The sequence below is a fragment of the Dipodomys ordii genome, unplaced genomic scaffold (assembly GCF_000151885.1).
Source record: "Dipodomys ordii isolate 6190 unplaced genomic scaffold, Dord_2.0 Scaffold245, whole genome shotgun sequence".
In the NCBI taxonomy this organism is placed as follows: Eukaryota; Metazoa; Chordata; class Mammalia; order Rodentia; family Heteromyidae; genus Dipodomys; species Dipodomys ordii.
Window position 1 is genome coordinate 336,913 of NW_012267461.1, and position 14,886 is coordinate 351,798.

Here is a 14,886-nt window from a genome sequence, read left to right on the forward strand (position 1 = left end):
CTCTCTCTCTCTCTCTCTCTCTCGTACCTAAAATAATTATGTCTTTCAATTAACAGCAAAAACCAGATGAGATGTGAGACTCAGAAAGCCACAGCTAGTTGAATGAAGCAGAAATACTGAACACACAGGAATGCTGGCTGGGATTCGACATTAAATTAAGGACGGTCCATTCCAGAGACCCTTTCCTGAAAAGTCTCGTGTCTTCTTTCTCTGAAGATTCAACTTTAGTCCATAATTGTTCTTGTTTTAATGCCTAATTTAGAGAGATAACTATAAGAACAGGACTAGTTGAGACAAATTTGCTTTTCTTTTGAGTTCTACTCAGAGAATTCCCACTAAAGGCTCTAAGCACTGTTGGCTAAAATTGGGAAGCCCACAAAGTAGAGAAAAGCTGGAAAGAAAGAAAGAGAGAGAGAGAGAGAAAGCAAGAGAGAGAGTGTGTGGGAGTGAGGAAGGAAGGGAGGGAGAAAAAGAAAGAAAAGGAGGAAGGAAGGAAGAAAGGAAAAGAGGGAGAGGTAAGGGAGGGAGGGAGAGGAAGGAAGAAAGAGAGAAAAAGAAATCCAGACAGACAAGAAAGAGGAAGAAAGGAAGGTAAAGAAGGAAGGAAGAAAGAAAAAGAGAGAGGGGCTGGGAAGGTGGCTCAGTGGTAGAGCACTTGCCTTGCATGCATGAGGCCCTGGGTTCGATTCCTCAGCACCACATAAGCAAAAAGAAAAAAAGCTGGAAGTGGTGCTGTGGCTCAAGTGGTAGAGCGCTAGCCTTGAGCTGAAGAGCTGAGGGACAGTGCCCAGGCCCAGAGTTCAGGCCCCACGACCAGACCCCCCCCCAAAAAAAAAGAAAAAGAAAAAGAAAGAAAGAAAGAAAGGGAGGAAGGAAGGAAGAAAGAAAGAAAGAAAGGGAGGAAGGAAGAAAGAAAGGGAAGAAGGAAGGAAGAAAGAAAGAAAGAAAGAAAGGGAGGAAGGAAGAAAGAAAGAAAGAAAGAAAGGGAGGAAGGAAGGAAGAAAGAAAGAAAGAAAAATAAATCAAAGACCTCGGAGTCAAAGCAGACCTCTGAAAACGTACAGGATGGAATAGGAGAAATCGTAGGTCTCCTTGGCACTGGCTGGAATTTTCTTAATAGAGACCCAGGAACACAACAAATCAAAGAAGGGTTGGGCAAATGTGATTGCATGAAGCTGCAGAACTTCTGCATGGCAAAGGACATAGCTAGCAAGATCAATAGAAAGCCTGTGGATTAGAAGACCTTCACTAGCCATACAATGGACAAGGGTCTCATATCTAAAATATACCTCAAAAAATTAAATCTCCCAGCAACAAATCCTCAAAGAAACAACTTCCCAATAAATAAGTGGGCTAAAAAATTAAAGAGAAACTTCTCTGAAGAGGAAAGAATGGTGGCCAATAGACACATGAAGAAATGCTCAACCTCTCTAGCCATAAAAGAAATGCAAATCAAAACAACATTGAAATACCACCTCACCCCAGTTAGAATGGCTATAATCAAGAACTCTAATAACACCAGATGCTGGAGGGGATGTGGACAGAAGGGAACCCTACTGCATTTTTGGTGGGAGTGTAAACTTGTTCAACCACTTTGGAAAGTAGTATGGAGGTTCCTCAAAAGACTCCACATAGAGCTCCCCTATGACCCAGCAATCCCACTTTTGGGCATTTACCCAATGATCACAAACAAGACCATACTAAAGCTAGCAGCACAACTATGTTTATTGCAGCATTATTTACCATAGCTAAGATATGGAACCAACCCCAATGTCCCTCAGTAGATGAATGGATCAAGAAAATGTGGTATATACACAATGGAATTCTATGCCTTGCATGCATGAGGCCCTGGGTTTGATTCCTCAGCACCACATAAGCAAAAAGAAAAAAGCTGGAAGTGGCACTGTGGGTCAAGTGGTTGAGCGCTAGCCTTGAGCTGAAGAGCTGAGGGATAGCGCCCAGGCCCAGAGTTCAGGCCCCATGACTGGACCCCCCCCAAAAAAAAAGAGTTTGTTAGATTCAGAAGAAACCTGTCAAAAACTCAGATAATGGACACTGAAACAGTGAACACCCAGGTTGAGCTCAGCTTTGGTTTGGGAACCATCTCTCCCCACCACTACTGGGCTCAACTCTCCTTCCAGCTGGATTGTTAATTTAGCATCTGCTGCCAAGTGTGTCTTTGATCGTTTTGTAGCAAGAATGGGGGATATGGACTTTTCTACAGTTTCTAATAAAAGGTTTCAATGCATTAACAAGCTAACAAATGTTTTTCCTGGGAAAGACACACAGGCTGAGTAATTCCTCCCATTGCAGATAATTCTCTGACTGCTGATAAAAGTCCTGGATGTGCCACAGTGAGTTTGTCTCTGCTGCTGTTCATTTAGGAGGTGAGGATGGGGAGGAATTGCTGTGTGCTTTGCTCCCAGGCCAGCATTTGAATTCTCACATATGGACACATTCCTTTACACCTGTCACCACAAGACAATAAAGATAACACAGATACACACACACACACACACACACACACTATTCGTGTCAGAATACATAGGACTGATTTCACCCTCCTGCCCCTAGGATCTTCTCCTGGCCACGTACTTTAGGTAGCCTGCCCACCATGCCACAGAATTCTTCTGAAATGAAATCAAGATCTTGGACCAAACTATGACCATACTATCTGTGCTAGCTGGAAATACAAGCTGCCTCCTGAGGCGCTCAACAGAACTCCCCAAGGGACTGCGCATCACCACATGCATGCCATTGCAAAGCCCTACACGCTCCTGTCAGAGCCGATATCAGCACAGGTCCTTCTGGACCTTGTGTGGGGCACAAACAGCTCACTGCATGGGTAGATTGTGTGCTGCTTTTCAGAGTGGCTCTACACATATCTTCTTATTCAGACTCCCCAGCAGCTCATGCAGGCTGGGATTCATGCTCTCCTTTCAGAGGCCAGGCAGAGACTCAGCAGGATTCACTGTCAAACCAAGCTTATGGAACCAATGAGCAAAAAGGCTAGGACTTAAGGCACTGTATTTGGTGAAAACCAAAGGAAATAAGAAAGGCATGTCTATGATGACCTAAATATTTCCATTTCCACGAGGTAGAAGTTACTAGCTAGGCAGCCCAATGAGTGTCCCAAGCATGGTTCAGAACACACTTCCCCTTTTCCTTCTGCCTGCATCTTCTGCTCAGATTCTAAGTATGGACATGGTGAAGCAAGGCAAGAGAGGGAAAGAGAACAGAAGGGAAGAAGAGAAATCTAAGTGTAGACTACAATTTGGGAGTCACAGAGCCTAGGGCTCAAATCATGCTTCTATTACTAATGAGCTGTTACTTTGGTGTATTTGGAGATAGCTAATCTCCCTGAACCCATTTTGACACCCTCTGAGTGGAATAACAATGTCTAATTATGTAGTGCATTAGAAAATGTCAACAAGAGGGCCAGGTGCCAGTTGCTCATGCCTGTAATCCTTGCTACTCTGGAGGATGAGATCTGAGGAGGGAGGTTCAAAGCCAGCCTGGAAAAGAAAGTCTATAAAGAGGGCAAATGCCATTAGGGGTGGCAAAGCCTCTGGAGAGCTGGGTCCTGATCTCTCCTTGCACATTTTACTGGACAAAGCAAGCCATAAGAACACATTTGAAGGGTGAAGAAATAGGCACCAGTCTTCCTTAAAAGTACTTCCTTAATAGTATTCCATGTGTGTGTGTGTGTGTGTGTGTGTGTGTGTACGTACTGGAGCTTGAAATCAGGCCTCTAATGGCATTTGCCTTCTTCAGTGTCCTGGCCTTGGGCCTGAGCTAGGAAACAGTGGCATCTGGCCCAGCAACCTGCCACTTACTAGACACATAAATGAGTCCATCCTAGACCATGTGTTCCCACGGTTCCATTGTCTACCAGCTGGGTTCAGCCACAGGTATGGGGCCTAGCTGGAGATGAGCTGGAGAGTTATGAATCACCTGGCTGTACCCAGCCTGAGTCTTAAGCTAATAATTGCTGTAGAAGCCGGAGTGTTTGTAACCCAGTGTTGCAGGGCTTCAGCAACAGAGCACATAGCTGGCCCATGATTTCCTGACACTGGACAGCCCACCTGCTGAGGCTCTGCAAGGGAGACATTCTCCAGGAATACTGTCCAGAGCCAAAGCTCAAAACCTCATCTTTGAAAATCCTGTGGTGATTGCAACCTGTTTCTCTTTTTCTAGGGCTGAATTTTCTCTTTCCGCAGATAGCAAGGATTTTCATTCCATTGGAGTGGATTTGCTTCAGCGGCCCACCTTCATCACCACATGTGATTGTGTTTCTAATGAGAAAATGCACAGTGAGCTTCAAACTGCCAACTTTGCCAAGAACATTGGTGATAAGGGCGGTACCGTATTTGACAGTTACTGGTAGAAAGGTGGACAGAGGGCACTGAAGGACGAGCGGAAGCCAAGAAAAGCAGGGCGAAGAAATTAGCAGGTTGTGTTAAGAGACACAGGATGGGATGGCTAGCTTAGAAATATATTAAAAAATAAGCCAGGCTGGGCTCCAGTGGCTCATGCCTATAATCCTCCTTACCCAGGAGTCTGAAATCTAAAGATTACAGTTGGAAGCCAGGCTGGACAGGAAAGTCCGTGAGACTCTTACCTCCAATTAAGCACCAAAAAAGCTACACGTGGAGCTGTGGTTCAAGTGATAGAACACTAGCCTTGGGCAAAAAAGCTCAGAGACAGTACCTAGGCCCTGAGTTAAAGCCACAGGACCAGCACACACACACACACACACACACAGACACACACACACACACACACACTACACACACACACACAAATTAATTATAGAGAAATGAGAATAGCAATGCAGAAGCCATTTATGGTATGATTTACTCAGCGAATATGTTGCTATGGGGTGTTCTCAGACGACTGAGAATACAAAGAACAGAACTCACAAAAAATAATAGGCAAGATAGGAGTCCAGATACACCAGTCTAGCAATTTGCACTGTGACCTGTGACCTATGACCTGTTCACATTTCTGGAGCAGAGAGGTAGAAATTGACTTGGCCTGGGACAAAACCCAGGAGCGTGTTTTGCTCTGTATTCTCTAAGGGACACTTGAAACCTATACATCTTCCTGTCTCAGTAAACAGTAAAATTACTAATGTATATCAATGTCATTAGTTGTGAAGTACATAATTTGGGGGTAGATTATAAATACTACACTAGAACTTTTCAACATTGTATGCATATCTAAAGGAATCAAAGTACTATGGTAGTTTAAACTTCACTCTCATTCACTTAAAAAAATATGACCAAGCTTTTCTTTTAATCTTACATGGATTATTCCTCATTTTGAATACTATTTCCAGGAAAAGTTGATTTCCTTAAATCCTTCCACCGTATTATTTTATCACAGTATAAAATGTATCTTTATAATTAAAAGCATTTTCTTGAACACACTGTTATACTTAACAACACTAAAAACATGTCAAAGTTTAAAATTTAATTCTTATTTTTATTGTTTTGTCAGTCATGGGGCTTGAACTCGGGACTTGGGAGCTGTCTCTAAGCTTTTTTGCTCAAGGCTAGTACACTACCACTTTGAGTCACAACTCCATTTCCAGTTTTTGGGGGGTTATTTGGATATAAAAGTCTCATAGACATTCCTGACCAGGCTGGCTTTGAACCATGATCCTTAGATCTCAGTCTTCTGAGGAGCTAGGATTACTGGTGTGAGCCACAAGCTCCTGGCTTTAAATTTTAAATTTTTTAAAATTATTATTATTATTATTGTCAGTTGTGGGACTGGAACTCTGTACCTGGGCACTGTCCCTCAGCTCTTCAGCTTAAGGCTAGCACTCTACCACTTGAGCCACCTTCCCAGCCCATAAACTTTTAATTTTTTTATAACTAAGATACTATTAAATTTTTTCTGGATAGTAAAACTAGCATATATAAAGACAACATATATTGTCAGTTTAATAGGCAATTATTAAAGAGTAAAAGTAAACTTTATTACAACTAAACCTCTTATTATACCTAACATTAGAATTTACTCACTCCTGTAGAGACAAGATTCAGCTTTGTTTTGTTCCTATTTTCCATTTTTAAGCACATGAGGTCCTACTCAAACAAGTAGATAGGATCAGAAGTGTTTTCAACATAACAATGCCACTCAGTTCTTCAAACTCCTCTGAGCAAAACATAGATCTATCATTGAAACCCATATTACATAACCTGACAACTTTCTTAAGTCCCTTCCAATTTTGTTGAAAGCAAAGAAATAAAATTCTGATGGGTTGAAAAGTACACATCACCAACCAATGGAGGCTTTAATTTTCTCAATTTTTGGTCAATATACCCCTTTATTTATGAATGTTCATTTTTAAATTGTACCTATTATCATTTCACTTTGATATTCCTAAACATACCAAGAAGAATTTAAGAAAGCCAAATACTGTTATTTCCCATTCGATTTTAACAGAATGCCTTTTTTGTGGTGCTAAGGATGGAGGCCAGTGCCGCCCACCATAAAATGCTTCTTCGATTTGTGTGCATGTGTCATGCTTATGTTTGTCAAACACTGGAGCTGCAGATTGAGTTCATATAAGGTGTAAAAAATGTCCTCCACATAAACCTTATCATTATTGAAATTAAACATATTTTTCTTTCAGCAAAAGTATGACTTCATTTTTCAGCTCACTTCAGTATTTTCACCCTGAGAGAAAGAGAGAGAGAGAGGCAAGCAGACAGACAGACAGGTGGAGAGAAAGCCAGAGAGACAGAGACATATTAGAGAGAAACAGAGACTAAGCAGAAGGTTAGACAAAAAGGATAGGTAGATAGACAGACAGGTAGATAGACAAATAGATAATAAATGACAGACAAGATACAATTTTACACGATGCCTAACATTATTCAATCTTTATCCACAAGCCTACTTGCTAACCTGAAATGTTTCCCTGTCAGAAAAAAATGTAGCATTTAATTTTAGATTGTCTATTTAGCATTTCAAATTTAGAAATCAAGCAGAAGCTAAAGCCAATAAATTAAAATCTTGAAAGGAAGCATACAAAAACATCAATAATGATCATGTGGGTTTTAGAATTACAGTTGATTTTACTCTTTAAAAATCCCTTTATATCTAAAATATCTATGAAATCATGATTGTCTATAATCAGAAACATCAAATTCTATTTTAATCAAATAATTCCCTAATTAGTAAGTGCTTTAGCCTTATTAATTTTGTCTTCTACCTTAGTAAGTTTTGGGAAACATAAAATTATATTTTCTAGAAATACCTTTTGGTTTCAAGGCTCTCTGCTAGATGCTTTTACACATCACATCTCATTTAATCTTCAAAATGCCTTCAGGAGATTAGAACTTCTTATTTTACAGAAAATCTGAGGCCCAGGGCTGGGAATAGTTGTCCATACTTGTAAATCCCAGCCGCTCTGGAGACAGAGGTAGAAAGGATGATGAAGAAGCCAAATATGACTTCATCAACACTAACAAACAACATTTTTGAGGTAGGGTTTTGCTGTGTAGCCCAGGCTGGTCTGAATTTGCAATCCTCCTGCTTCAGCTTCTTGAGTGCCAGGAATATAGGCACCATGCCTGGTCAAAACTGTCTCCCTCCACTTCTAGGCATCTACCCTGAACAACAGGAACCAATATACAAGGACACATGCACCTCCATGTTTATTGCAGCACTGTGCGCAATAGCTAGGATATGGAAACAACCCAGATGCCCCACCACAGATGAATGGATCCAAAAATTGTGGTATCTATACACAATGGAATATTATGCAGCCATTAGAAATGACAAAATAATGGCATTTGCAGGGAAATGGATGGAGCTAGAAGGAATCATGTTGAGCGAGGTAAGCCAAAACGAAGAGACAAACAGTACATGGTCTCCCTGATAAGTGGATGCTAAATCCAAAATGTTAGGTGATATGACAAACTAACAGGACTTAAGAAACAAAGAACTCCCACTCATCTGGTTGAACCACTACTAAATATCCCCATGCTGCTGATCACATATATGGTATATAACATGTGAGCACCATATATATTACAGACTGTGATAGACAATTTGCTCCAGGAAAGTTAGAATGAACTTGTGACTTTAAATGAGCATCATTATTCCACAATACTGTGAATTTCCGGAAATTATGTAATCACTTAATCACAGTCAAAAAAAAAAAAAAAGAACCTCGGGGAAGGGAGGGAGGGAGGGGATGGTAGGACGAAAACAATGGAGGGGGTAACAATGTTCAAGAGGAAGTGTACTCATTACCTCACTCATGTAACTGTAACCCTCTGTATAGTATTTTTACAATAAAAAAAAACTGTCTCCCTGAAAGTATACCATTATGAACGTGTAGAAAACCCCACAGAAGGAGAGAAAATATCTGCAACTCGTATGTTTGATAAAGGACTTACATACAGAATATAAAAAGGAAATTTTAATTCAAGGATAAAAAGACAGACATCCCAATTTAAAACAGGCAGAAGAGTTGAATAGACATTCCTCCAAAGATGGTCTAAACATACAGGTAGCTCTTAGGCAACATGAAAAGAAGCTCAATGTCCTTTCATTTGGGAAATGCAAGCCACAGATCTCATTCCATACCCACTAGCCTGGCTCTAAGCAAGCAGTGGCAAAACTGTGGAAAACTTACTACTCTCAGACACTGCTGACAGAGATGGGCGATGGTGTGGCTATCTGGCAAATACATTTCCAGTGCTTCAAAATGTCAAATGCAGAGTTATCACATGTCTTTGAAAGCCACTAACATACACCCAATAAAAATAAAAGCGTGTGTTGAACAAATGTTCATAGGAGAATTAATCACAGGAGGCAGGAGGGGTAAGGCTGAGAACACACATCCCTTGGGACTTAGAGCAGAGAGAGAGAGAGAGAGAGAGAGAGAGCCTGGCGGGACAATCAGGGCATGGGCCCCTCCCATAGAGGTTCCGCATCCCTTACCGTGACCTTGAGCAGCTCTGTGTGCAGGACCCCGGACCCCACAGCACCATGGCCCTAAGCAATCACTCCTGCAGGCATCACATCATTCCTCATTGCTCCATAGCACATGAACAGCAGACTGGCTGGACCCCAGAGGTGTGCAACAGAACTGGGCACCCAGTCGAGGTGGTAAACATCATCTAGGTAGGTCATGCAGGCTGCATGGAGCCTCTGATTGGGCCTGGAAGCAGCTATGGCCCACAGGCTGTCCAGTGATCTGGAGAGTCATGTAGCGTTCTCCTAAGTATATATTATTCACTCCTGCACAGCACATCCCAGGCATGCCCTTCCTGGGGACCCCTCCTGTCTGAAAGCAGCTCTGCTCATCTTTTTAAAAATTTCAATAAATCTTTGCCATTTTACTTCTCCCTCAGGGTCCATGGACTTATTCTTAGAGATCATAGAGATAAAGATAAAGGAACCCATCCAAATGTTTTAAGGATAGATAGATAGATAGATGAGATATTATTTGACCATGAAAGGAAAGGAAGTTGATAAGTGGATGTAACATGATGAGCCTTTTAAATGTCATATTAAGTCCAAGAAGCCTGTTGTAAAAGACCACCTATTATGTAATTCTGTCTACTAGAAATGTCCATAAAGACTTGCTAGTAGAAAGTGATTGCCAAGAGAAAGAGAGGGGAACTGATGGTTAATGAGCAACAACTTTCTTTTGGAAGTGATAAAATATTTTGCAGTGTTGATGATTATTGCATGATCCATGACTGTATTTTTTTTAAAAATGGCTTAACTTTAAAAGGATAAAAGCTCATGGTATGGGAATTATATCTAAATAAGTGAGAAAAACATATCAGCCTGATTTAATCACTTTATAAACAATATAATCACAATAAGCTAAATTGGAGCTGGCTATAACCTTTAGTGAGCTTTGTATTTTTCTCTTTTCTTAACTGTTCAAAAAGAAACATACTCATTAACTTACTGTAACGCCTCTGTCCATTGCTTTTACAATAAAACTATTGTATTATTGTTTACAATATTTAAAAAGTAATTATCCATTAACAGTAGAATGAAAGAATAAATACATAACAGCAAAAAAGGATAAACTAAGTCTACTTGTAACAATATGGATATATATGATAGATACCATATGGAGTTAAACAGTATACATTCAACTATTCCATTTACATTGGGTTTAAGACAGGCAAAATGAATCTTGGAGTCAGAAGTCAGGAAAGGGGTGATGACTGGAAGGGGCAGAGGAGAGGATTCTGAATACTGAAAAGGTTCCATTTCTTAATCTGGGGGCTGGCTACACAGGGTGCTCATTTAGGACACTCGAATCAAGATGACCACTAAAGACCTGTATACTTTACAATGCATATATTGTACTTCAATGACAATGGGAAAGGAAAGTGTCTAACTTCTGAGGAATATCTAAGCCAAAGTCTGACTTTAAAAGCAACCAGACTTGCGTTGCTGATCAGATGATAGACCTGGTAAACTTAGGAAAAGTGATAGATACAGCATGTTTTTCTTTACAAAACATTTTGTTTTTGTATACTGAGGTAATTGGTAACAAATGGTAGTGGTCATGATAATGCACTTTGGCATAAATCTGAACCCTAATTCATCCAGAGGCTCTCTAGAACACAGCCCTTTGCAAAGGATTCCTAGATTGGCTGCTTCTCCTCTGACATCCCTAAGTCAACAGGAAGTAGCAGAGCTTTGTATTTTTCTGACTTGATTTCTTTACACCTGACAGATGAGGTCAATAATAACTTGTCTACAAGGTCATTGACACAATGAGATAATACGATAAACCTTTTGCAAGATTGTTCTTCACACAACAAGTGCTCAATAGTGCTAATACTTACAATTATTCATTTGGAAATGTAATGTCTATGGTTGTAGAACACTTGAATATAATAATTACCTTCTCCAGGCATCACTCCAATTACTCCGGATTCAACTCAGCAAAAAGATAGAGGAAAAATCCCCCCTCCCCTACAGAGTTTTGGGAGCTGAAAACATTCCTGTAGAACAGTAGCAACATGAACATTAAGAGTCAGAAACAAATATGATTACTAAGGCCAGGACTCATGGTAAATACCTATAATCCTGGTTATGCGGGAGATGTAGGTAGGAAGATTTCCAGATGACGCTGGTCCCAGGAAAAATTACAAGACCCAATCTGCAAAATAACTCAAGCAAAAAGCGCTGGTAGTCTGGCTCAAGTGGTGGAGAGCCTGTTTAGCAATAATGAGGCCCTGAGTTCAAACTCTAAAAATACCAAAATCTATCATATCATATCATATCTATCTATCTACCCATCCATCTATCTCTATCCATTTATGCTTACTAGATAATATGATTATTTCTGCACAAAAGTAGATAGAATCTAATTAAGCCACTTAAACTCCATGGGAAAAACAGACCAAGTAACTGCTACTGTGTATTGGGAAGGTGATTATGAATATTTTGTTATTTTTTCTTTTATTTATTTGGTATTAGTGAAGGAAAAGATAAACTTTTCTGATCAAAGTAAGCCTTTGTCTAGAATGGTGACAGTAATGAAGTAATGAAGTATAATGAAGATGGCTCCTTCCTACTCCATTGGGTTGATAAACATCCAACTGTCTGTTTAGCCTGTTTTTGTTCATCAGGTTCCTTATAGTGCCCGCCGGAAGGAAGTGCTAGCCACAGAGTCCTTGGAGAGAACAGATGTCTCCCCCATTCACTAGAGCTGTTTGCTCTTTGACTTTTATGACTTTCTACCACCCTCCTCCTAGTTCATCACCAAGCTCCGGGGGAAGCAGTCGATTATCCATTCCTCACTCATTTTTAAGTCTCCAGTTCTTGTTTTGCTCTAATGTCATGGTGACTTTCTGGAAAACAGGCTTTTCAGTGCCTATTATTCATCTTTGTGTCCCCTGTGCTCCAAGTGCTGGACTGGGACTATGATGAGCATCCAATGACCATGTGAAGTGTTTGTGTGTGGGAATGCTGAGGGGAGGACGCCCTTCTACTGGAGAGATTCAGGGCATGTGCCTACCCTTTACCAGAAAGCTGTCAGGAGTTATCAAGGGAAGGAGGAGCAGAAGCCCATCCGATAGGCCCCATTCTATCTCCTCCACCAGCTGTGGGACCTCACACTTCCAAAGACAGTTCCTGCATACGGTCTTGTAAGTAAGAGCACTCCATTCTCCCTCCCAGAGCCCCTCCCTAGTTTCAGGTTGATCTGAGGGGTACTGGTAGCAGACACATCCCTCACTAGGCCTCGCTTAATGGCAGGGAGACAGCACCTCTCTCTCCCCAGGTCGGTTCTCATCTGGGGAGGCTCATGTTAGGAAATCTGAGGCCTAGACTACTTTGGGGGTAACTTGGAGGGGTCTTTGTTGTAGCTCGGTTCTCTTTTTGTATTCAGGCCTCTCTTTCCTGCCCTCCTGCTGCCTTCCCCTTCTTAGTTTTGTGCTGTCTGTTTCTATCTGCCCCACCGTGGTGAGCACAGCACCAGCTAGGACAGTGGTGAACTCCTGGCTTGGCTGATGGCTGGTGCTCAGTAATGTGTGATTCCCATGAGTAGATTCCTGCCACACCCACTTCTCTTGTTACCCAGGCTGAGTTGGCCAGAGATTCTTTTTTTTTTTTGTACATTTTTTTTATTGTAAAAATGCTGTACAGAGGGGTTACAGTTACATGAGCAATACATTTCCTATTGAGCATTGTTGCCTCCTCCTCTGTAGAAGCAGTAGATTATCCATTCCTCACTCATTTTCAAGTCTCCAGTTCTTGTTTTGCTCTAATGTCATGGTGACTTTCTGGAAAACAAGCCCACCATCCCTTCCCTCCCACCTCCACAACTCCCCCCCACCACCACCGAAGTTGTAAAATTGTACATTTCATTGTACATATCATTGTTACAATGGGTCAACCTGTATCCCTACTTAAGCATTTTGTTTTTTCCCTTCCCCTCCCCGAATTAGAAAAGTGTATATACAAGATGCAGAGCACTGACATCAAATACAGTGAAAACAGGGGTTATACTGTGCCAGAGGAACATACAAAGAAACAAAAAAAAATCATATGGTACATTATAAGTATGTTAGAAACAATACCAATAAGGAAAAAAAAAGATATTTGTGTCCCTATCTTGGGGTTCATTTGGCTTTACATCATCTTATATGGTCATATGTACATAGCTTTTTTGGCCAGAAATTCTGAGCTGCGGAGGAAATGGGTTGGCAGAAGGGACAAGGGGCCTGCTCCTGGACTCAAGCCTACAGAGCCTGGCTGTTTCCAGCTATTGGAATTCTCTCTCTAGGCTGGCCTAGCAGCCTTATGAGAAATCCCACACCTCTGGCATGCCATCGTAAATTTCCAGAGGAATCAACTAGTCATCCTCCATACTCTAGACGACAAGTAAGGGACATGGCCAGATCCTCTGTCACTCCTGCCTGGGGCACAAGCTATGCTCTGAGTAAATGCCTGGCAAAATCATCATATAACAAAATGGTTGGTGTTATCTCCTGTGCATCAGTACATAAATAGAGTAGTGTCCCTCTTGGTCCCCCCTCAATGCCTCCTCCTCACTCTCTGTACTTTGGTGGGAATGGAACAAGAAAGAGATTAAGAATCTTGTGTTCATTTTACAGGGTGCCAGCCTGTTTGTCTCAGGCCTGGACTAAGCCTAGAGATTTCTTTTGCAGGCAGCCTAGAAGTAGGACTCGCTTCACTCAGGCCTTTCTCAAATAGGTTTGCATTTGATAGGCTTTAGGCATTTCCTTGGAGAAGATGGGATAGGAATAAATAATGACTTAAAGAAATACTGATTGCAGATGATATTTCAGGCTTGGTTCCTAGGATCCTTAAACTTACAACTGAGTTGCTAGATTCCTACTGGATCTTGGTCTTTAGGTTGTAATTTGAAGAAGATGTTGGGGCCGTGGACAAAAACGCCAAATGATGGTGCAAGGCTCTGATTTCAAACCTCAGGATCAACACCAAAAATGAATGAATGAATGAATAAATTAATAAAAATAAATGTAAAAAACTTCAGGACTGGAGATGTTTTCTGACATATACAGTGACCAGAGGTTATGTCTTTGGCAAAGTGAGACTGATTCAGAATTGTGTGTGTGTGTGTGTGTGTGTGTTACTAATCCTGAGGCTTGAACTCAGGGCCTAGGGGCCTAGGCAGTGTCCCTGGGCATAGCTCCACTAATGGCTTTTTGATAGTTAATTAAAGATAAGAGTCTCATGGACTTCACTGCCTGGACTAACTTTAAACCATGATCCTCAGATCTCAGCCTCCTGAGTAGCTAGGGTTACAGATGTGATCCAACACCAAGCCAGTTCAGACATTTTTAATACTGTTTCTACAAATAATTAAGGATATGGCTAGTATCCTGAATATCTTCAAGAACATTTCAGCCAGAATTCTATTTTTTTCCTTTATCTTTTTTTTTTTTTTTTGGTGACAGGGGATTTGAACTCAAGGCTTTGTGCTTGTTAGTCAGATGTTGTACCACTTGAGCCAAATCTGTAACCCTTTTGTTCTAATTATTTTTGAGATAACTCACTGTTGGCCTGAGCCAGCCTGAATCATGATTCTTTGATTTCTGCTGAAGCTGGTATGACAGGTCTGAACCTTCATATTCAGTTTTCTCCATCGAGATGGTATCTCACATTTTAAAAAAGGTTTTCTATTATTTTTTGGCCCCAAATGACCTGAAACTCTATTCTTCTTGATCTCAGTCTCTCAAGTGTCTAGTATGACAGAGGCAAGAGCCATAATGCCTGGCTCATTGATCCTGAGGTTTGAAATCAGAGCCTTGCACCATCATTTGGCTTTTTTGTTCACGGCAATACCTCCATTGCCCCAACATCATCTTCAAATTACAATCCTGAGCCAGAGGT

General features: G+C 41.1%; 1 protein-coding gene across 2 annotated transcripts in view; it reads right to left on the reverse strand.

Moving 5' to 3' along the window:
* Aoah (acyloxyacyl hydrolase (neutrophil)) overlaps positions 1–14,886 on the reverse strand; it is a 170,734-nt gene that overhangs the window by 154,751 nt on the left and 1,097 nt on the right. The gene's annotated exons all lie outside the window — the stretch shown is intronic.